Here is a 24,878-nt window from a genome sequence, read left to right as displayed (position 1 = left end):
TCTCGTGTGTATCTTGTTCCAGCATTTGGAGTGAATTTAGCTCTTGTCCAGCACTCTGCATCATGTATGAGTTTTGTTATTATATTAGTGAAAAAGAATGTGACACCTATGAATATTTCTTTTGGTAGACAAGTATAAAGTTATAAAACTGTTTAAGTTCACTATGTCTTCAGATGTAGATGTCAAGTTTGACTGTATCATGATGCTGTATTGTTCAAAAAGAGTTGCAGAAAGATGAAGTAGTACAATACTCAATTGCAGATTGCACCTAGGATGAAAATTTTACAATAATCCGATTTATATAAGGCAAGTTTTAATTAATTATTCTTCATTTGGATTCTAGATGGTTCAGTTATTTATCCAAATACAGAAAATAAATAACAAATTAAGTAAATCATTTGAAACATTCACAAGTTCGTAGCATGAAGTTGCCATATTCAACTGTCTTTTTTTCTCAGAATTGTGCATCACTGGAATTATAAAGTGCATAGATGCTAGCTCCTTCACCATTTGAAACAACCTTAACTGTGAGTGAATGCTTTGGCTTGAATCGGTAGAATTCATGTAACATTATCGAATGCACTTTCAAGCATGGATACAGATTTGTCTATGGTTCCTTGCAACATGCAGTAGCAAGGTGGTGTGTAGTGAGTTTAAGCAGTCTAAACCTTGCAGACTGTTGTTCTGAATATGTGCATAAGCATGAACAGCCTTTCTTGGTCACACTTGTCTTGATTTGGAACAGCAGTTTCTGAGTTGTATATTTGTTTATTAAAGGTAAATAACTTATTAAAAATATATGAATTTATATAAACGTGTATAAATTAAGGCATGTTCTTTCCTGCTAAAAATGAGTTATGCACTGGAAGGTGGAGAGGTAGGGACATCATTATATTGTGTTTTGCGCCATATCATCCAAGAGTGGCTGCTGCTCGAATTGGACATTCGCCGCCATGGTCTCCAGGATGATCTTGCAGAGGCTGGAGGAGCAGTGGGCTGTTGTGGATCTGCTGGAGGCACCTGAAAGAAAAGTGGAATTAACCAGCATTCTGTGAATTTTATTATTTATGAAACGTAAGTTTATAAATGGTCACAGAGTTTACTTTTGATGAAATAACTACTAATGATGCTGTTATTAAATATTACAAGGAATGCATTATGTCTAGATTGGGAAAGAACTAAAAACAAGAGGTAGAGGGATTGTGGCAATTTTCACAAAGATACTACTATAGGAAAATAAAATCTACTCAGCTTTAGTAGTAGGGTAATAAGTGACTCGACTGAGAATCAAGTTGTAAAGGAGTTATGAGTTGTAAAAGACAATTCATTTTTGAGACTTAGTAGCTCAGCAAGTGAAAAAGTTAAGGGATGGCAACACAGTTAGTGAGTGTGCAATTTAACTTTAACTTCTTTCGACACAAAATTGAACTAATGATGTGCTGTGAGTTAACGGATATGGCACAACAGTCCTAGAAGGTGTCTTAGAAATGTGAGGAATAGTCATAAAGTTATAATTATCACCTAAAAATAAATAAATTGTGAATATGAAACTCTATTGATGGTCCTAGTTCTTCTCTACAGGTACAGCCTTCAGTGTGACGTGTTCTCCAATGATGAATGACTTGGCAAAAATATGGTTGCGCAAGTCAGCATTTTGGCTATTCAGAAATCATTCCACCAATTCATGAATGCCTATGACACAATGATTTCTTCATCCAGGAAAAGAGGAAGAAGTCACTGGATGCCATGTGAGAAGGATAAGAGGGGGGAAAAGGCCGGGGGGGGGGGGGGGGGGGCGAGAATTTGATATCCCAAAGAAGGAGTGTGTGTAACTGTATCCTGTGCAGAATGAAGTGGGATGATTATGTGGAACAAAAAAACCACTGAACAAATTCCTGTAATGCTTTGTCTTGACAGATTACCAAAAGTCACTCTGTATTACCTTGCATGATGACAGATATGTATTTATTTTATTTTTCTAGGTAAAGCTGAATCTACATATTTCCTTTACTTGCTTTGTTCTTTCATCTCGGACTCACAGTAATACACCATGCATCATATAAGGTTAATAAACAACTGATGAAGTCATCTGGATTGGCCTGACACATTCAATATTTCCAGTGCCATCTATGTTCGGAAGGGTTATTGAGTGGGTGTCAGCAAGCAGTTGTGGAACCCAGCGAGCAGCAACCTGTGTCATATTCAGCACATTGTGCGAGATGCCGAAAACTGATCCACGACTCATTTCCACTTTTTCCATTATCACCTTGATTGTGATAAAGTGATCTTCGAGCATCAGGGCCACCATTTCTGCTGTGGTTACCAGTTTTTGACCAAGATATAGAGTACCATTTTATTCTTCATCTTTCAGACTCGTTTGAGCTCACTAAAAGTATATGCAACACCCAACCACTATGTCATATGATTCATTTCTGCTGTACATTTCCACCATCTCAGCATCAACTGCTGCAGTGTTGTCACCTTCAACTTCAGGATAAGAACTGTCCCACAATAATCCTCATTATCAACATGCTGCACTATTTTGTTTTGGCTACTCTACCAATGTGCTACAGCATGGGGATTTTAATGTGTAGCAAGACTGCAGATATATACATGCAAATAACCAAAATATTAATTATATACTTTATTATTTTGAAGTGACAATTAAAACTTTATGACTACCCTCATGTGACACTAAAGGTAATGGTAATTCTTAAACTGTCACACTTTTTAAAAAAGCAAAATACAAATACAGGGGATCAATGAATCTCATTCATATGAGCACTAGCACTGTCACATGTTCTCAAAATAAAAAATGACTGTGACTGTCACAATTCACCATAAATATGGTAAGGAAAGTTCTGACGAAAAGTAAATAATAGGAGTAAAGGAGATAGATCAGAGTAAGCAGAGAAAAGAGACAGGGAGCAGGAGGGAGGGATGGTGGTGGATGGCCTGAAGAGAGGCAGCAGGTGTGTGTGGGGGGGGGGGGGGGAGGCATTAAGTGCAAGGGCAAGGAATGTGACACACAGCAGGCACCAGAGGTGGCAAGCTTGTGCTTGTGCAGTGCTTTATGATCATGATCATTGAACCTGGAAGACATCCTAACCATAATCCTTCCCACCTCTCCTAAGGTGGTATTCTGCTGCCAATCCAACCTAAACAACATCCTGGTCCATCTCTATGCCACTCCCACTCCCAACTCAATGCCACTGAGGTCGCATTCCTGTGGAAGTCACAGGTGTGAAACCTGATTCACCCTCCCAGCACACCCTACTCTAGTGCTGTCACATGTCTATCCTGCCCTGTTCTATCCTATCAGAGGTAAGAACACCTGTGAAAGCAGCCAGCTGTCTACCAGAATGAATGGCCACTGCCAAATTGTGGCCAAGAACAGAGTTGACCACCTAGTGATGGAACATGCTGCTAAGCACAACGCGATCGAATTCTTTCTGAACTACGTAGCTGGAAGTTATCCTTGCAGCACAACCTTCGTTCCGAAAATCCTCCTCCCCTTAATCTCCACTAACCCATTGCACCCACAACCTCTATCCAACAGTCTCCACTTCCTCTATCCTGCACAACTCCCGGTCCACTTCTCCGCATTACAGTCACCAAATTGCACTGCACAATCTCAAATGTTCCAGGGCCCATGTATTTCGTTGCTATCACACAAATGTTTCTTCATAAGATATTTTCGATTCTAATTCTGAGAAGACAATTAAGATGGCTTGCAAGGGAGGCAGGCAATTTGCTAGTTAGTTAAAGAGTAAAAAATCTCATTTTTCAGGAATATCCTTAAACTTCTCCAAATATCTTTACAGCCGTTGTTTGCAGGGAAGGAGCAAATAGGGATCACGACTGTCTGTGGGATTCATTACAGTTAAGTATTTGAGCTCTGGCTTTTTCAGTCCCTATCTAGAACTATTGTTCCTCAAATTCTTTTTAACCCATGGTGTACTAGATAGCAACATAAAACATTGTTTGAGAGTGACTTTTGGTTAGGAGTAGGGAAATTTTCCTATAATGGTACAGGTGGAAGGTGCAAGGGTCCACAGTAAGAAGAGTAGCAAAAATAATACACCAGTGAGCCAAAACGTTACCTGTGTAATAGTGTGTTGTTCTACTTTTCAGACACAGTACAACAGGGATTATGCTTGGCATGGACTCTACAAGTCCTTGACACAATTCCAAAAATATTTGGCACCAAGTGTCTAAGCACATGTCAAGCAATTCCTGCAAATTACAGGATGGTGGTTTACGGCCATGCAGCTGATGCCCGATATGTGTCCCAGTGGGTACAGACCCGGCACATTTGCTGGCCAAGACATCAATATGAGTTCATTAGAACACCACATAGACAGTTATTGTGCCGTAAGATGTCATTGGTACAGGGTGAGACTTAAAGCATGAAGCGATGCAGGTGGTCCGCAATACTGTTCAAGTAGTTCACAGCTGACATGATGTCTTCGATGAGCACCACAGATTCCATCAATGCCCAACTTAATGTACCCCATAGCATAATTCTACCATCACCGGCCTGCATCTGTGGCGCTGTGCATGTTTCACACAGCCACTCACCTGGATGATGGCATGTAAGGACCCCACCATTGACCTAGTGTAATAAGAAATGTGATTCATTTGACAGGTGACACATTTCTATTGATCTACAGTGGAAACTCTGTGATCTTCTGCCCACTGCAGTCATAACTGATGATGTAGCTGGGTCAACATAGAAACATGTAAGGGTCATGTGATGTGGGGCTCCATCTTCAACAATGGCCTTTGAATGGTGTGCTCTGAAACACTTGTGCTTGCACCAACATTGTACTCTGTCATCAGATCTGCCACAAATCGTTACCTATCATGGATTACACAGTGGGGGATCCTCTGACCTCTGTTTTGTGATGAGACGTGATTTTTCAATGCCATATGACCTACTCGTTACTTCACCATTCTTCAACCACTTCCCATAGTTACTGACAACAGTAGTAAGCCAACAGGTGACCGACTTCACAATTTCAGAGATTCTCATTTCCAGCTGTAGCACCACAACAATGTGCCCTTTGCCAGAACTGTTTAAATCAGTGGTGTTCCACATTTGCTACCTGTATCTTCACTATAATGACTGCCCATTCGTCTCTTACATTCTTTCCTTACTACCTCACATGCCTGCAACACCACCAGGAGGCACTGAGCCTCGTGGTGGGCAATGGTCATAATGTTTTGGCTCGACAGTGTAGCGCTTATTGTAACATAATGGGAGAGAGTGGAAGTGGAAAATAAACTTGTGTTAACCATTGGTGTGGGGAAAAAAAGTGCTCAGGTAAGTCAGATACCTAAGTCTGGGGTTATGTAGCAGGTGTGAGTGGAGCATTTGTTCATAGTATGTTGGAAATAGAGACATGAAACTTATATAAAGGTTATGTTCAGGAATAAGGAAAAAAAGGAAAAGTATGTGAAGATGTCGGGAGCGGGAAAAGTAAACTGTAGGAAGGGAGGTAGGAAATATTTGTTTCTGCAGGGCACAGAACAAGGTGCAGGAAACTGAATAAAATGGGTGCTTTTCATAGCTTTGAACTTTGGTTGGAATTGGTTGCAGAAAAAGATATGCACACTTATTTCAGAGCAGAAAAGCAGAAGTTTATGTAATCGCTGTCTTATTTTAGTAATATTACCTATTTTTTTAAAAAAGCGGTAAAGATTCCCCACGAACCATGGACCTTCCATTGGTGGGGAGGCTTGCGTGCCTCAGCGATACAGATAGCTGTACGGTAGGTGCAACCACAACAGAGGGGTATCTGTTGAAAGGCCAGACAAACATGTGGTCCCTGAAGAGGGTTTTGCAAACTTTTCAGTAGCTGCAGGGGCAACAGCCTGTATTATTGACTGATCTGGCCTTGTAACATCAACCAAAACAGACTTGCTGTGCTGGTATTGTGAATGGCTGAAAGCAAGTGGAAACTGCAGCTGTAGTGTTTTCCGGGGGCATGCAGCTTTACTGTTTGGTTAATGATGATGGTGTCCTCTTGGGGAAAATATTCCGGAGGTAAAATAATCCCCCATTTGGATCTCCAGACTGGGACTATTCAGGAGGATGTTTATTATCAGGAGGAACAAAACTGGTGTTCTACAGATCGCAGCGTGGAATGTCAGATCCCTTAATCAGGGAGATAGGTTAGAAAATATAAAAAGGGAAATGGATATAGTGGGAATTAGTGAAGTTCAGTGGCAGAGGAACAAGACTTCTGGTCAGGTCAATATGGGGTTATAAATACAAAATCAAATAACGGTAATGCAGGAGTGGATTTAATAATGAATAAAAAAATAGGAATGTGGATAAGCTACTATGAGCAGCATAGTGAATGCATTATTGTAGCCAAGATAGACACAAAGCCCACTCCTACCACAGTAGTACAAGTTTGTATGCCAACTAGCTCTGCAAATGATGAAAGAGATTGAAGAAATTTATTATGTGATAAAAGAAATCATTCAGATAGTTAAGGGAGACGAAAATTTAATAGTCAAGGGGGACTTGAATGTGATTGTAGGGGAAAAGGAAGGGAGTGAACGGAAGTAGGTGAATATAGACCGGGGGGAGGGGGGGGGGGGTGGTAAAGAATGAAAGGTGAAGCCGCATAACTTAATCATAGCTAACACTTGGTCTAAGAATCATGAAAGAAGATTGTATACATGGAAGATACCTGGAGACATCGGAAGGTTTCACATAGATTATATAATGGTAAGACAGAGATTTAGGAACCAGGTTTTAAATTGTAAAACATTTCCAGGGGCAGATGTGGACTCTGACCACAATTTATTGTTTATGAGCTGTAGATTAAAACTGAAGACATTGCAAAATGTTAGCAATTTAAAGAAATGGGACCTGGATAAACTGAAAGAACCAGAGGCTGTAGAGACTTTCAGAGAGGGTATTAGGGAATGATTGACAAGAACAGCGGAAAGAAATACAGAAGAAGAAGAATGGGTAGCTTTGAATGATGAAATAGTGAAGGCAGCAGAAGATCAAGTAGGTGAAAAGACAAGGGCTAGTAGAAATCCTTGGGTAACAGAAGAGATACTGAATTTAATTGATGAAAGGAGAAAATATAAGAATGCAGTAAATGAAGCAGGTGAAAAGGAATACAAAAACTAAAAAATGACATTGACAGAATGTGCAAAATGGCTAATCGAGATAGCTGGAGGACAAATGTGAGGATGTAGAAGCATGTATCACTAGGGGTAAGGACAGATACTGCCTACAAGAAAATTAGAGACCTTTGAAAAAAAGAAAACCACCTGCATGAATATCGAGAGCTGAGGTGGAAAACCCATCCTAAGCAAAGAAGGGAAAGCAGAAAGGTGGAAAGAGTATACAGAGGGTCTGTACAAGGGTGATGTACTTTAGGGCAATATTATGGAAATGGAAGAAGATGTAGATGAAGATGAAATGGGAGATATGACACTGCATGAATAATTTGACAGAGCACTAAAAGACCTAAGTCCAAGGCCCTGGGAGTAGACAACATTCCTTTAGAACTACTGATAGCCTTGGGAGAGCCAGCCATGACAAAACTCTTCCATATGGTGAGCAAGATGTATGAGACAGGTGAACCACCCTCAATCTTCAAGAACAATATAATAATACCAATCACAAAGAAAGCAGGTGTTGACAGACATGAAAATTACTGAACTACCAGTTTAATAAGTCACAGTTGCAAAGTACTGACATGAATTCCTTACGGACAAATGGAAAAACTGGTAAAAGCCAACCTCAAGGAAGTTTAGATTTCGTAGAAATGTTGGAACAAACGAGGCAATACTGACCCTATGACTTACCGTACAAGATAGGTTAAGGAAACACAAACCTACATTTCTAGCATTTGTAGACTTACAGAAAGCTTTTTGACAGTGTTGACTGGAATACTCTCTTTCAAATTATGAAGGTGGCAGGGGTAAAGTACAGGGTGCAAAAGGCTATTTACAGTTTGTACAGTAACCAGATGGCAGTCATAAGAGTCAAGGGGTGTGAAAGGGAAGTAGTGATTGAGAAGGGAGTGAGACAGGGTTGCTAGCCTATCCCTGATATTCCATCTGTATATTGAGCAACCAGTGAAGGAAACAAAAGAAAATTTTGGAGTAGGAAATAAAATCCATGGAGAAGAAATAAAAACTTTGAGGTTTGCCAAAGACATTGTAATTCTGGCAAAGCACCTGGAAGAGCAGCTGAACAGAATGGACAATGTCTTGAAAGGAGGATATAAGATGAAAATCAGCAAAAGCAAAATGAGGATAATGGAATGTAGTCAAATTAAATCAGATGATGCTGAGGGTATTAGATTAGGAAATGTGACACTTAAAGTAGTAAACGAGTTTTGTTATTTGGGGAGCAAAATAACTGATGATGGTCACAGTAGAGAGGATATAAAATGTAGACTGGCTATGGCAAGGAAAGTGTTTCTGAGGAAGAGAAATTTGTTAACATCGAGTATAGATTTAAGTGTCAAGCAATCTTTCTGAAAGTATTTGTCTGGAGTGTAACCATGTATGGAAGTGAAAGATGGATGCTAAACAGTTTAGACAAGAAGAGAATAGAAGCTTTTGAAATGTGGTGCTACAGAATAATGCTGAAAATTAGATGGATAGATCATGTATCTAATGAGGAGGTACTGAATAGAATTGGGGAGGAGAGGAATTTGTGGCACAATTTGGCTAGAAGAGTTGATCGGTTGGCAGGACTCATTCTCAGGCATCAAGGGATTACCAATTTTGTTCTGGAGGGTAGAGCGGAGGGTAACAATCGTAGATGAATACAGTAAGCAGATGAATACAGTAAGCAGATTCAGAATCATGTAGGTTGCAGTAGTTATTCAGAGATGAAGAGGCTTGCACAGGATAGAGCATCAGGGAGAGCTGCATCAAACCCATCTGTGGACTGATGACCGCAACATCGACACAGATATTTTCAAATGAGGGAAGCTGCTGTAAGAAAAATGCCAGCTGCTTTTATTTGAACACACAAAAGAACAGTTAACACACATATTAATCATTTTCTGCCAAGTAATGTGATAGTGCAGTTAAACAAACAAAATATCTACAAACATGAAATTGGAGGAGCACAAGTAATTATTTTCAGATCTGACAATGATGCACCTAATTCTTATTTCTACTTATTCGCCATGAAATGAATTGGAAAATTAACTTTTGTTCATTGTTTTTATTTTCCATGGATAATTCTTGCCGTATCTGGCTATGGTGTTGAGCATACCAACTAGATATGTTGATTATTTATATGATGGAGTTCATGTTGCCACCTCTATGAGCCCTGAATCCTAAACTACTGTGCCACTTCAGTCAGTATTTCTTACTACACTGTAATTCTGCCTACAATATCAGCAGATGAGAGCTTGAAACTCATCAAGCATATTAATAAATTTAATTCTAAGTCTTCTATAACAACTAATAGTGTATTCTCAATTGAGGTAAAACATTTGCAATTTCTATATCCAATTTGTAACATTTCTGTTAGCTCCATGCTCATGTTGGTCGGAGATATTTTTTAATTATCATGATGTTTGTGACATCTCTTATCCTACAAAATCATGCGTGAGAAATATGACACAAAGACCAGAACCTATGATGTCATAGCTGCATTTAATCGGGTGTGGCTTGATGTGGTACATTAATATCTATGTATTAATGACAAATCAAATCATTAAAGAAATGTTAGAGTTTTTGAAAGCTAATGCTTGTGGAGTTTATATATTTTAGAGACTCCTGAGCATGTGAGAGGTGACAGCGAGGAACTAATGGGGCAGTTAACAAGTACACTGAACACTGTGCATCATACTGTGGTTTCAGGCTTCTGGAGACCTGTGTCCAAAAGGTCTTCAAAGAACTATTTAAGAATGTTGTTTTGAGATGTTCTGTTCCATGAATAAAATATTTGGAATTGTAAAATGACTAATGGTACAAATTTAAAAGACCACTAGTCAGTCACTGGGTACACTTCAGGCTGACAAAATTGTTAAGAAGCTAGTGTCCAATTATATGGTGCATTATCTTTTGAGTTGAGTGCATTCTGAACACCAGATTAATTCTGTAAGTATCTGATCTGCCAGATTATAGTGTTTTAGTGCTCAAAGTACAGTTGCAGTATTACGAGAGATACGTTGAAAAAAAAGTTGCAAAATTAATTATTCGTTTATCCATGTAGATGTCTGCGGTTGTGGTACACATCAAAACTTCTACACCACAACGTATTTTATGAGGTGATAATTAAAACTTTTAGACTACTTCTCATAATACTGATGAAATTTAGAGGTGGAAGGTAATATTCACTAAAAGGGAACAGACAGACATCAGCTTACATTACCTTGAAATGCTTTATCCATGAACAGCATCCATGCCTTTTAAATTTTAACTAATTTAGACCTATTAATATTTGTAATTACAGTAGTTGTTTTTGTCATACTACAGCTGTTTACTGCACAGAACAGTTGTGAACAGGTGGTGTCTTACCGTAGTTACTTCCTGTGGCCCGCTCCTCTGCCGGACAATGACAGTTTGCCTTTGCCGCCGCCAGAGCAATGCAATGACAACACCAGTAACAACAAGAAGGGGAATAAATACTCCAAGCAGAACTGCTGCCTTTCCATCAGCAAGGTACACTGTGATTAATATTATTGTGACAACCACAATGAGTAAGACAGAGAGTGAAAGGCTCCAGAAGTGCAGGCCATAGCTCCGTTCTGAAAATGACAAAGATTTTCACTTTATGGTAAAATGTATTTTGCAACTATTTACTGAATGTATCATATAGCTCACCAAAATACCTTTCTGATTGACATATTAGTTATTCAACTGACATCTACAAGTTATCATTATACCACAATTATTAGTGCAATGTTCAGGCTTATATTTGTTGTGTATCTACCTGTATATTTATGAACACAGATACATGGTATCTGGTAACACTGCTCCTCCCATCCACATTTAGTTATCACTCAGCAAGTTATTTTAATTAAACTACAGTCATTTAGAAGATCCACTACAAATCAAGTTATATATTTTGCTTTTGTGAAAAACACGCATGTGCTGACATCAGTTCTGCCAAATTCTTCCCTTTTCTTCATTGTAGGTCTTGCTTTCTACAGGTGGGTGAAATTAACAAAGAGGTTGACACATGACCAATTACAGAATGGAAGGGGGGAATGGTGTCAGTTTTCTATTATGTGTGTGTGTGTGTGTGTGTGTGTGTGTGTGTGTGTGTGACTGTGTGCAGCAACAGTTTTGTGGTTCTGTTCTGAATTTTTCATACAGATCTTTTTAACATTCAGTATTGAGTTCACTTTTCAGGATAGTAACAGCTTTATCACTTCTCTGTGAACTTTCACTGCTATGCTCCGACACTGTGTTACACATTATAAACACACTACAGAATGTAACAAAATTAACACTGTAAATTAATTCAAAAAGTTGCAACTGACTGTGATAACTAGCATCTGAGGGAGCAGAGTGATATGATAAAAATAACATGACAGAACGTGTCACCAAACTCGTTCTCTGAGTGGTTGTTGCTGTAAAATTTGTACTGTTAACATCTAGATGTTAGTCACTATTACTTTGACGTTGTTATAATCTACTCAATCCTCCCCATATTTTCACCCTCGTCGGTAGTCCCAAAAAGAAATTTCATAAAATCCCTGTTATCAATATAGTCATGGCACATATTTCTTGTGCATACTAGTCACATTTGATGCTTCTCAGGTTCTCTCTTTTCAAGTTTAATGCAAAGTTTAATTTTGATCAACTTTCTCTTCCATAAAACCACTTATCACTTAAATGAAGTTATTGTTGAGATATACCTTTGTTGCTCAGGAGCTGTAGGAAATAGGGTACTATCTCCCAAGAGTTGCATCTTGTTACAACTTTATCTCCAACCACTTAAAAAATGTTATTTACTAGCTGAACAAGGGGGCAAAATGTCTAAGATTCTAGACTCACATTTAAGAGGGGCATGGCTTAAATCCTTCTCCAGTCATTCAGATTTGAGTTTTCCATAATTTCTCTACATCACTAAATCTGAATATAAAAATGGTTGCTTTAAAAAGGAGTGCCCCATTTCCTGCCATAACTTTGCCTAATTTTGTGCTCTATATCTAAATACTCCATAGTGAAACAGGATGTGAAATCCTGATATTCCTTCCTTACTTTCATTGTGAGCTGCCAAAGAATCATTCCTATTTAATTTAATCTCTCATTCTCCCCCACATCTCACCAGAACACTTATCGTTTAATCTGTGTTGCATAACAACTTATATTCCTGCCTTTGACCATGCTGATGATATCCCGGAGCCCATGACTCCTCACCACTTATTGAATTGGTACCAGGAGACTTTTCATGAGGGCTTCATCCTTGAAATTGGTGAGGAACTCCAGGCCAGTCTGGACTGGCAGGGTATTCTTTCTGTTCAGCATGTTCAGAAAGTCCATAAGGACAATCTCATCGATAGCAGTGCCTTTATTCTGGCATTTGAGGAGGTATTCTCCCAGATGAGGTCAAGATTGTGTGTTTTTGGTGTTATGTGAAGCTATACATCCTGCCACCCATTAGGTGTTTTCGGTGTTTACATTTCAGGCACATATCTTTCCTCTTTACAGCAGTATGCAGTGAATGAGGGAAGCTCCTGGTGTTCCACCATCCGTGTGTGTTAATTGTCAGGTCCACTACTTTCCATGCTCATTGGATTTATTAGAAAGAAAGGGAGATATAAGAGTCATTTATCCCACAATGGGACTTGCCAGAAATATGACCATCTTCCCCCTGTGTCTATGGCATCTAATTTTGTCTCTCTTATGCCCTTTCTGTTTCCTCCCCCCTCCTTGCCCCAGTTTCACCACTCTCTCCTCTCCACTTTCCCTGTAGCTCCCAAACTCTCTCCCCTCTGGGTGTTGTTCCCCCTTCCCGGCCGGACAAGTGTCTGCCTTCTTCAGCACCTGCGGGTGCCTCCTCCTGGGATCCCATACCCCGGCATCTCTTAGACCGAAGGCCTGCTCTCTCCAGGCCCTGCCCTCCTCGACCTACAAAAGAGAAGAAGAAGAAACATAAGTCCCAGGACAAGTCCCCTCCAGTGGCCTCGGAGCTGCTGACTCTCCCCTCACAACCTGAGTCAGATCTCTTGTTTATGGATGTCACACCATCCTTGTTCATAACGGATAGTGGCATGGGGGTTTGATGGGTTTCAGCCAATTTCTCTCCCATCTGAATCTCCATTCTGTACTTATTCAATTGAATTGTAACAGATACTACCATCACCTTCTGGAGTTGCAATCCCTTATTTCCTTTTTACCCCATAGCCTGTCTCATTCTCCAGGAATATCATTTTACTGGTGCTAACTCACCAACTCTTCATGGGTTCCATGCTTTCTGCTGGAACTGGTGGCATCTGCACGTTGGTCAGTATGGACTTATTAGTACATGGGTCCCCCCTTCATACCATACTGGAAGCAGCTGTTGTGTACATCCACTTGGACTCTGCAATCATAATTTGCAATCTCTATGTTCCTTCGCTGCCCTAACTTCCCTCCTTCAGCAACTACACTCTCCCTTCCTCCTTCTTGGGGATTTTAATGCCCATCCCCCCTTGTGAAGAAGTGCTTTCCTGTCTAGTGGGAGTCTCCTCATAGACCAGTTTCTTGCAGAACACAACCAGTGCCGTCTTAATGATAATTCCCCTACCCATTTCAGTGCTGCTTATAGTACTTTATTTGCCATAGATCTTTTGCTCACTTCCCTTCCCCTTCACCCTTCATTAAACTGGTTACCACACAATGATCTCTTTGATAGTGACCGCTTTCCATTGGTTTTCTTATTCCCCTCCCATTTCCTGAGGCCAGTTTAACTCATTGTGCTTTCCATCATGCTGAATGGACTCTATATACTGCCCTGGTCATGTTTCCCCCTTCTTTGTCAGGTTGTATTGATGAAGTCATCCATGACATGTCTAATACAATTATATCAGTATTGCCATCCCCCAACTGAAAGGCCCCTTTCACCACCAGCCAGTCTCATGGTGAAGCACATCCACTGCTATCACCATCTGGGACTTCCACCAGGCTTTGCAATGCCTAAAGCAGCATCCACCCTCCATTATTACTTTTACTTTTAAACATCTTCACAGCAAAGCCTATTACTTAATCAAACAGAGCAAGTGGCTGTGTTGGAAATGCTTTGTCTCCTAACTAGGTTCTTCTGTCTCTTCATCACAGGTGTGGGCTATGTTTCATACCTTCCAAGAATGCCAATGGCAGCCTTCCATCCCTGGCTTTGCCCTTCTGTGTGGCCTTTGTACAGATCCATCAGTTCTCTTGGAACACCTTGCAACCTATTTTGAGATGCATTGGCGTCAGCCTCCTATCCAGCTGTCTACCTCCTCTGGAAATAGTGGGCTGAAGCTTCCCACTTACTTTTTACCCCTTGTCATATGGAATTCTCCAATGAACCTTTTGCTACATAGGAACTTCTTCTGGCCCATTCCTCTTCCCATGATTCTGCTCCTGGCCCTGATTCTGTCCATAATCAATTGCTTCAACACCTCAAACCACCACAACAACAATATCTCCTCCAGATTTTTAACAATATTTGGCTCTTTCTCTCAATGGAGGGATAGTATTGTGGTTCCTGTCCTTAAGCCCAGTAAATATCTATCATCCCTTGCTAGTTACCGGCCAATCAGTCTTACCAATGTCCCCTGCAAATTGTTTGAATGCATGGTAGCTCAACAGTTCAGATGTGTCCTTGAATCTTGGGACCTTTTGTATCCTCACCAGTGTGTCTTTCGTGGGGACGGTCTCCAATCGGTCATCTGCTTTGATTGGTTACCACATTTCGGCAGGCCTTTTCTCAATGGCACCATCTTGTCGCAGTGGCTTCTGTAGCACCATTGGTCATCCCTGCTGTGTATGTGGATGGTTTCTGTCCCCCACACAGTGGCCTCTTTGGAGTGACAGCTCCAACAGGCCATTCTACATGGCATAGACACTAACACCTGTTAGTTGTCCCCCAGTTATGTTTCTTGCTTGATTGCCCCGTATCTGCCTTCTGAAGATTGGATCTTCCTGTAAACTCAATGCATGGATCCCCATCTTTATCAGTCCTTACTTCTTCCCCTTTCTGGACTATGGTTGTCAAGCTTATGGCTCAACTGCCCTTTCCACACTGCTTCTCTTGGACCAAGTCCACCATTGTGTTACCCATGTAGCCACTGGTGCCTTCCACATTAGTCCTGTTGATTGTCTTCTGGTTGTTGCTGGGATCCAACTCCCCCGCCCCCCCCCCCCCCCACCCTCACCCCCCCCCCTTTCGGTTTAGCGATCCCAGCTCCTGGTTTCCTATGCCGTCATTATCTGCTCTTTTCCTTCTCATCCTTCATATTCTGCTTCGGGACATCACCTGCATGCTTCCCGTCCTCAGATGGGTTTACCAGTTGGGCTCTGCCTTGCTTCTCTTCACTATGATTTCTATTTCCCCTCTTTGTCTTGTTCCCCACGTCTCTCCCAAGCACTCCCTATTGGTTATTTCTTCTGCCCCTGATTCAGATGCAATCTCTTCTGGATACAAAAGCCTCAATTACTCTTGTGGTGTTCCATTGTTATTCTGGTCACTCTTATGGGAGTTTTGGGATGTTATTGTTTTTTACACCAGTGACTAAATCTGCCTATCAAGTGGGATATCCCTTCATGTCCTTTGTCGGCGCAGAACACCATCTTTTACCTGCTACATATGGCATGTCTGCTGAACTGATGGCCATCTCCCAGGCCCTCTGATTTATTAAACAGTCCTCCCCTCCCAAATTTTCTTATGTACAGACTTGATGAATGGCCTTCAGGCTATCTTCTGGTGCTTTTCCCAGCCCCCCTAAGTCCCTGCCATCCAGGACCTTCTTGCTGATTTTGACTATGCTGCTTGTTGGTTTACCTCCTTTAGATTCCCGGCCATGTGGGTATCTTGGGTAATGAGCTTGCTGATCATCTGGCTTTGGGGGCAGACACCTATACCCCATCTTCCATGACTCCTCCAGGTGCAGATTTGCAGCTTCACATCAGATTCCTTTTCGCTCATTTGTGGGCCAACTCTTGGGGGACCAACCCCCTGTCTAATAAACTACATGCAATCAAGGTACCACATGGTGTTATTCCCTCCTTGTGTACTGGCGGGAATCTTCCATCCTGTCTTCCTATTGGCCACACCAGGTTAACCCATGGTTTTTACTCCATAAGGAGCTGCTCCCCCCCCCCCCCCTCCCGCTCACACCTTTTAGCTTCACACTAAATATGCCCTCCCACCTTTCTTGTCCCAGGTGTTAGCAGATGACCCTTGCATGGTTACATCAGTCCTCAATTTTCTTCATGAAACTGGTTTATCCTCCCAGATTTATCTACCTGAATTTCCTTCCAGAACTTTTCCGATCATTTTGTCTGGTCTTTTGTGTTATTTTGTTGCTCCTTTTCTTGTGTCTTCTTCCCCTGGTGTTGTCCCTGTTGTGTCATGATCAAGGTATAGCGTGGGGATCAGTATGGATCAGCGGTGGTCCTCACACTGTGCATAGTGCCTTTGGGGGCACCCCCTGCTCTCGCCCTTGCCCTCCCTCCCTCCCCCCCTTCTCCTGTTCTTTACTTTTCCTACCGCCCTGATATTCATTTGCCTTTTTGTTTGTCCATTTTCCTTACCATTGACTGGACTGTGCTGTTTTTGTTGTTTCTGTCACCTTAGATTGTGGGACCAATGACCTCACTGTTTTGGTCCCCTCCCAACCCTGCCCAGTCAATAAAACTACTTTTTCATTTGTTCAAACACTTCGTAGTTACTATCAAAGGGATAATGTACCTCACTCAAATTTCTTTTGCACTGGCTCAACGTCCCTCTTGTTTGCGTAGCATGGCGGTGCTCAGTGTTAAGTCTGCCAAGTACATATAATTTTATTTAACTCTGGCTTTTGGTCAGTGAGATCAGAGATTGGCAATAATTACATTTCAGTGTCTGGATGTCAATTTCAGACCTTTGTATACTGTATTCATGAAGTTCAAAAATTAGAAATCAGGGAAATAATTGTATGATGTACTATGAACTACAAATAAACCGCATGTTTAAATACAGTGAACATGCTAAAGGCATTCAGTTTTCTATCTGATTACTTAGTATGATACTTAGTTGCATGTACCATAAACCATTTTCATGATTTCTATTAAAATGATTACACACCAGTTGGTTCACAGAGTAAGTATTCTGGATTATTTATGTATATGGCTGCATGTTTGTCATTTGCAAATTGCTAAATATCACACTGGCTTAATCTGAATAAAAATGAAACAATGGAAACCCCATGCTGAAATACCAACAACATTAGGAAAAGGACAGATTGCTACTCAAGGTAAAAATAGAGTTGCAAACAGGCATTAATGACAAGACTGTTACATTGGGCCAGTCCATTCCAAGCTGCCAGAGACGGTAGTTCTTTGTGTGTTGTGTATGTGCTTTCCTTTTCTGTGTGTGTGTGTGTGGGGGGGGGGGGGGGGGGGGCATGCATGCCATGTGCTTTTCTGAAACACCCTTTGACTGAAAACTAAATGTGTAACAGTCTTAGTTAACGCCTGTCTGTAATTTAAAGCATCATCTTAAGGTAGTAGCCATCTATCCTTTTCCCAATATTGTCGCTACTCCTGCAACAAATGTAGCACATATTGAACAATTTAAATATTTATCTGTTAAGATACACATACTACAACCATTTAGCTGAATTCTCTATGAAATAGAAGGAATTGTTCAGAAGGAATGATTTTAGATTACTTGAAAATATACAACAACTATCCACTTTTTATGTAATTTTATTTATGCCAAATTGCTTTTCAGTTTTTCACCCATGTTCAGTTGTTACATAACACTTACACAGGGTGAACATTAATAAAACAGACAAACTGTAGGGATGGGTTCCTGACTGGAAATAGAGGAAAAGAGGTCGTCCGAACGTGTGTCTGGAAATGCCGCAATAGATGGCATTGACAAATAAAAGTTCCTCTGACAACATGAAACGTGTTTCTTGTGTGATTGACACAGCATACAGTAAGCAGCAAAATGGTCTGGTATTCATGTTGGGATCAAGCCCAGATGGTGTTTGTGTATGGCCAAGCAGATGGAAATGGTTGAGAAACAGCACAGCTACACGAAAAGAAGTACCCTCACAGACACCAACCACACACACAACACTTCAAGCCCTTTTTGGGCATTTGTGTGTTCACATAATCGAACTTTGGCTTACAACATGATGGTAGGCCACTTGCTTGGAGCCTGTACTAGGGTGTGTCTCAATATCCTGTAGAACCTGGTCCTCCAAATCTGGTGTACACAGTCCGCCATCTCCCTGCAAGTTCATCTGTCTGATAGGATCCATGATCACACAAACTCCTAAAAAGGGCTCAAAATTTTGTGTGGTGTTGTTGGTGTCTGTGAGGGTACTTGTTTTGGTATAGCTGTGCTGTCTCTCGACCATTTCCATCTGCTTGGCCGTACACAAACACCATCTGGGCTTGATCGCGACATGAATAGCAGACCATTTTGCTGCTTACAGTATGCTGTGTCTATCACACAAGGAACACACAGCATGCAGTCAGAGGAAGCATCATTCATCAGCACCATCTACTGTAGCAACGACGCATTTCAGGACACATGTTCATTAGAACCCTTTTCTTCCATTTCCAGTGAGGAATCCACCCGTTTGTTGGTTTTATTAATGTTCGCCCTGTATACATATCAGCATTAAGTTTATGTTCATTGTATTTTGAACACTGCACAGGCTTTCATTCTGTACCTTGTAACTCTTTGGTTTTATTTATATACATAACACAAACCTTTAGATTAACTGGTATACCGGTGCACTGCAGCCTGCCATAAGGCTGAGTTATAAGCCTCTTGCATCAAAATGAAATTGAATTGTCCTATGAAACCAATGAACCCATTGCTGACACAGGAAGGACCTGTAAGCTGTAGTCCAACACAAATTTCCATGTTGACTGTGTATACCATTTTAGCATGAACAAGAGCAAAATATTTTATTCCATATTTATTTGGTTTTGAGGGTATGTACTGCCAAAAAACACATCTTCAAAAACCTGGAAACATCTTGTCTATTGTGATGATTTCCTCGGCGCAATAGTGCATTTGACAATTTCCGCGAACTTTTCAAAAACTTCACAAACAGGAGTTAGCTGTTCAACTTTTCAGTTGGGCTCTGCGCCAGTGTATTTCTTCTGGTAATTCTGAGTGAGTGTAAAAGACACCAGCACCAAACTAATGACATAAAATTGGACTTCTTTGCACAAATTTACTGTTTAATAATATTTATGTAGTGAAAATTGTAACTGCTCAGTGGTCGTTTCAAAATTTCGGGCCTTTATATTTTATTTTTTTGTGTTTAATAATAGTGTTTTTTTGTTGTTTTTTTTACATCCATTTTCCTAGTAGTAGTGGTCCCTCCAGACATCTCTCAACCCGTGCCCACGTTCTGCCCGCCTCGGCATTGTCCAGGGCATTTCCGCCGCTTTGCATCAATTTCGGGAGAGGTGGGGGGGATCTAGTACCTTCCGTTGCGGAAGTCGAACACGCGGCAGAACAAATGGACGTGGTCAGCCCATAGAGGGCTCCGCCTCCGCGGCGGCTATTCCGCGCAACCGCTAAGCCACGTGCAGACAGCGGCCAATACCCGCTCCCTCCAGTTCCGTATATAGGGACCCGCTCTGCCCTAGTCCAGCCAGTCTGGTACTCGCTCTGGATTTCGTTTCTATCTCAGCGGTACTGCGTTCTGGTCGTTGCTTGTTGTTGACATTTGCCTGGCTCTGGTTCCGAGTGGATTGACGTTTGGTGTTGTGGATTCCACAAACCTCCGTTGTTTATCTCTTCCTTGTTGTGTCGCTCATAGTCGGTCGTGGTTGGTTGTTGTCAGTTGTTGGTCTGTCGTCCAACTCGTCCTGTGTTTACCCGGTGGTGCGTGCGCCAGCGGCTTCCCCGCCTGGCGGCTCCGATTCACAGCCCAAGGCGTTCCCGCTGTTGGTTGTGGTTAACTACAATTTTCATACAATATGTTTCTGTACATTTCCATGAAAGCCCACTGATTATGTTTAAATCACTTAAGTTGAAAATATGAGATAATAGGTGAATTCAAAATCTGTGCCAGTCAGGCTCATTAGACCCAAACCTAGGCGTCCGGCCATCCAGATTTAGGTTTTCCGTGATTTCCCTAAAGTGCTCCAGGCAAATGCCTGGTTCCTTTGAAAGGGCACAGTCGACTTCCTTCACCGTCCTTCCCTAATCCGATGAGACCGACGACCTTGCTGTCTGGTCTCCTCCCCCACAACAACCCAACCAGGAGTCCGATAATAGCGCCTGATAGAAGGTTAACTTCCTTCCATTCCACTTTATGGGCAGATGGTCATTAGGGACAGTAAAACCGAAAGAGTTACTCAAAGTACCCTCTGCCACACACCGACAGGTGGCTTGCGGAGTGTGGATGTGGATGTGGATGTAGATGTAGAAAACATGAAGAATTACCAGCACTCCAGCAACGACAGCACCACCCTGGCTCGTGCTGACTGCCTCTGCCAAGCAGTCACTGCTGGAGCAATGGTTAATTATTATTATTATTATTCGTGTTTTATGTTCCTATTAATACATCATGATAAAACGCAATAAACTAATCTGGCACTGCTCTAACGAATGCACAACCACAGTTCCGATTTAAAAGTAATTATGTTTGTAATGATTTACAAACAGACACTTTTGGTCGACAATGGGCATCGTATGACATATGTGATGAGCAGGATTTGATTTGCTTGGGCAAAAACGAAATTGCAAATATAAGTGGAAACACCAAAGACAAAGCGGCTGACGACCCAGACGAGAGACACGAGGTATGAAAAGCAGTCAAATGAAAACGAGACAGATAATAAACAGATTACTTTCTTTTTCTATTTTAAAAGTAATCGCCACAGCTATTAATATGTTTACACCCCTGTGAAACAAGGTAATCGTTGCCTTCATGGGAAAATGTTAGCAGTTGTCTACGGGACCATGATTGCACCCAGGTGTTCATCTCTTTGTCTGGAGCAAAACGACGACCACGACTGTGTTCCTTTAGGACTCCAAAAACATGGAAAACGTATCCTACAGTCCCGATCTCTCCTCAAAGAACGTTTTTTAAGTCAACGGGTATGCTTGTAACGATTTTTTCATTTAATATCTGATATTTTTGAGTTTCTCAAGGTAAAAGAAAAGCAGGAACGAAAATCAGAGCATCCACGATGGATTGCAGACCTATCACTTTAGGTTAACTTGACTGTACGCTACCCACAGTAATCAGATACAAGGTGAGAAACAATTTTTTTTTTATTTGGTGGAGAAGCATTTAAAAAGGAAAGCACACTGTGGAAGGGGCAACTTGTGACAAAAAAAGAGTCTATTTTCCTGTGTTCATTGGCGTTGAAGAAAATTCGAATTTTCAGTATTCGTTGGGGCGTTTTGACATAATAACTGTAACAGTTTTCTAAACAATTTGAAGGCACTAACAGTCTTACATCTGTTTTCGAGACCGTTTGTCGTTCCATTTGAAACGGCGCCTGTACATGTGCAGATGGAACCTACTGATCTATAATGTAATTCATGTTTAAAAGATTTTTTTTCCTGTAAAACTGTCGTCCAGGAGCTCTGCACTGTTTTCCCGGGGAAGAGTTTCCAGTCTGCATAATGGGGTTGCAAACGTGATACGATGTTTCGATCAAAGGCTTTCTTTGATTATGAAACTAGCCGTTTCATGATTACATGGCAATCTGAGTGACAAAAATCTGCGACATTGTGGGCGTCTGTCCGCGTGCCGACAGTCTGTACCAGATAAAAATTTTATTATGTTATCAGCGCGTCAAAAATAAATAATATAAAATTTATTGTTTGTGAGCTGCGTTGTTATGATGTACAGAGTTCCTAGCGCGAATGCATTGCTCTCTTTATGCGGCGCGTGCACAGTCCCTCCCATTTCCCGCACAGCCAGCTTGGTGTGTCAGTGGGGGAAGTGGTCAGCTATGCTACAGAGCCCACCACGCGAGCGAGAGCAGTGAACATAAGCACAATTCTTGGCCGTCGCTGATGTAAATGATATAGGCGACAATCTGAGCAGTCCTCTTAGACTGTTTGCATATGATTCAGAGAAGCCAGCCCGGATACTATGCGCATTAGCACGCTGTTTCCAGGATTCGGGGAGGCACGCTGGCCCCAGCTCCAATCCTCGCGGCAGGTGAAGGGGGACACCCGCTGGGCTGGTCAACCTGGACAGTTTTTAGGCGATTTCCCACATCCAACCAGGTGAATACTGGGCTGATACCGATGTCCCGCTTCAGTTACACGATTCGCAAACATTCAGAGAACGTTCACCCACTTTCACGTCGGATACACCTAGACACGGACAGATATGGATTATACGAGTTCCGTTCCAGAAATGATAAGGTGGCGACCGGAAGGACATCCTGCCACCCTCTATCACAAATAAAGCCAAGTCCGACATTTAACATGCCGACCCGATGAAGATAAGGAGTGGAAAAAGATCTGCTGTGACCTCATCCACACGAGTAACAAACAGACCAGGAAAATTAGCCCGAAAAAGGCCGCACTGGTCAATAAATATGTGCAGGGTGCAAATAATTTTAACTGATGGTAGGCATCCCAGGTAAGAGTTAACTAAATTTGCGACGATTTCTTGCTTGTGTTTAAAGTCTGAGGGCCGGGAAGCCATGAAATTCTTTGACGTTTTTCAGTTTTTCGCTTATAATTAAAAAACGATACATCCTACAGAGTCACGTATGAAAGTTATAGAACATCAAATGCTGCGTAAAAAGAGCTCCAAAATTTTAAAATTTACTCACTTCTTTGCAAAGATGCAAATAAAAACGTAAAAGTTTTCGTAACGCTCAGTTTCTGCTAAGACGTTTTTTGAAGTAAAATGCCTTATCATCTTCAGTCGACCAAATATTCAAAATTAAGAGCAATTTAATTAGGTACCTGCTTACATCGGTAGTCACCATATTTATTAATTTATTTATCCAAGTAGGTAGTTTGGTTCAAATTGCTCTGAGCACTATGGGGCTTAACTTCTGAGGTCATCAGTCCCCTAGAACTTAGAACTACTTAAACCTAACTAACCTAAGGCCATCACACACATCCATGCCCGAGGCAGGATTCGAACCTGCGACCGTAGCAGTAGCGCGGTTCCAGACTGTAGCGCCCAGAACCGCTCGGAGTAGGAAGTTTACAGTGTTTTGTGTTAATTACTTCTGTTTAAGGTAATCGTGCAAGGAGCATCTAAAGAAAGAGAAAAAAAGCATGGGAAATATTCAGGGGAAAAAATTTAAGGAAGTGCAGTTTCTGCGGAAGAACCGAGTAGTGCCCCTATGAGCCGTGAAGTGTACAGTAAAGATGAATGTTGAAGCAGTCTATGTCGGTCCTGACACTTTTCCCTTTCCATGCGAAGTCACCACAAGAACTCGCGTCATACTTTGCCTTTGAGTTAGTCCCATATCCATTAACTCTTTTTCATGATGATGAAATAATGCGCAAGACAAGAAAATCATACCTCCTTAAAGTGTTCTATCCAGTCAGTGTTAAAATCACAAGCAACACAGACATAATATTTGACACATATTCCTCTTACACCGAACTGTGTGGAATACTGATGAAGTGTTTTTCTCCATCCTTGAAAAGTTCGTTAACTATGTAAAGAAGCACTTTGGGTCGAATTGCAACATAGTGTTTGATGGATATCCTGACTAGAGAGCTGAACAAACCATTATATCTGTTGAACGCGCCCGAAGAGCCCGCACTACATCATCCCTTCTCTTTTATCGATATGACAGTGTCACCAACTATGCCAAAAGAACGTTTCTTACAAAACGAACTTAATAAGAAACATCCCATCCCAATGTTGATAGAAAATTATGTGGTGAAGCATATCAGGTCAACCAGGATATTGAGGACCCAGATCCATTGATTATTGGCACAGCTACAGAAGCGTTGAAACAGAGAGGCAACGCTTTCGTTGCCGGGAAGATACTGTTTTGTTGTTTCTGCTGACTGGCCGCATAACTGATAGTACCGAGCAAGGAGAACCCGTCACCAATATCTTCCTTCTGAAACATGGAAAAGACAAGCAAGAAATATTCATTTACACCCCCGACAGTTGTAAGCTCTCAGAAAAAGCTAAAAAAATGTACGTTATTTCTTCAGCGGCTGTGACGCCACCTGTACATTTCTGCGACAGGAGCAAATCAAATTAGTAAACACATTTCAAGTGGACACGAATCTCCAACACGTCGCCTCAGACTTCATCGATCCCAGTGGCTCTCCTAATATTGTCGCTGAGACAGGAGTAGAATTCATTGTGTGTTTGTACACGGATGGCAGCTCTGAACCTTTGAATTAAATTCGTCTAGAACTGTCCAAGAAAGGTGTGATGTATGTGATTGTAGGCATTCTCGGCGTATGAGTTTCGTAACCATCATCTTCATAAGAAGATGATGGATACAAAATTCATTTAAACGTTGCGACAAGGCGACGTCACCACTCGGCCTATCACCCGAGAAGGTTTTATCACTGTACCAGAGAGCTTTATGGAAAAATAATAACGTCAGTTCGGCATCGGCCTATCACCCGAGAACGTTTTATCATTGTTCCAGAGAGCTTTATGGAAAAATGTCAGTTCGGCATGTCTGCCTCCCATCGAAGCTGCCACTCGCCAGCACTCCCGCAGGGTCTAATCGTAGGTTCAGATCTGGAAGAACAATCA

The 24,878-nt window shown here is 41.5% G+C and overlaps 1 long non-coding RNA gene across 1 annotated transcript in view; it reads right to left on the bottom strand.

Annotated features, from left to right (window-relative positions):
- Nucleotides 1-291: 291 nt before the first annotated feature.
- LOC126281412 (uncharacterized) overlaps nucleotides 292-24,878 on the bottom strand; it is a 63,590-nt gene continuing 39,003 nt past the window's right edge. The window contains exons 2-3 of the long non-coding RNA XR_007551261.1: nucleotides 10,522-10,751; nucleotides 292-1,020 (exon numbers count right to left, since the gene is read on the bottom strand). This is a non-coding gene — a long non-coding RNA (uncharacterized LOC126281412). The remainder of the gene's footprint in view (nucleotides 1,021-10,521; nucleotides 10,752-24,878) is intronic.

Source organism: Schistocerca gregaria, chromosome 7 (genome assembly GCF_023897955.1).
Source record: "Schistocerca gregaria isolate iqSchGreg1 chromosome 7, iqSchGreg1.2, whole genome shotgun sequence".
Lineage (NCBI taxonomy): Eukaryota > Metazoa > Arthropoda > Insecta > Orthoptera > Acrididae > Schistocerca > Schistocerca gregaria.
This window is presented reverse-complemented; position numbering and strand designations above follow the sequence as displayed.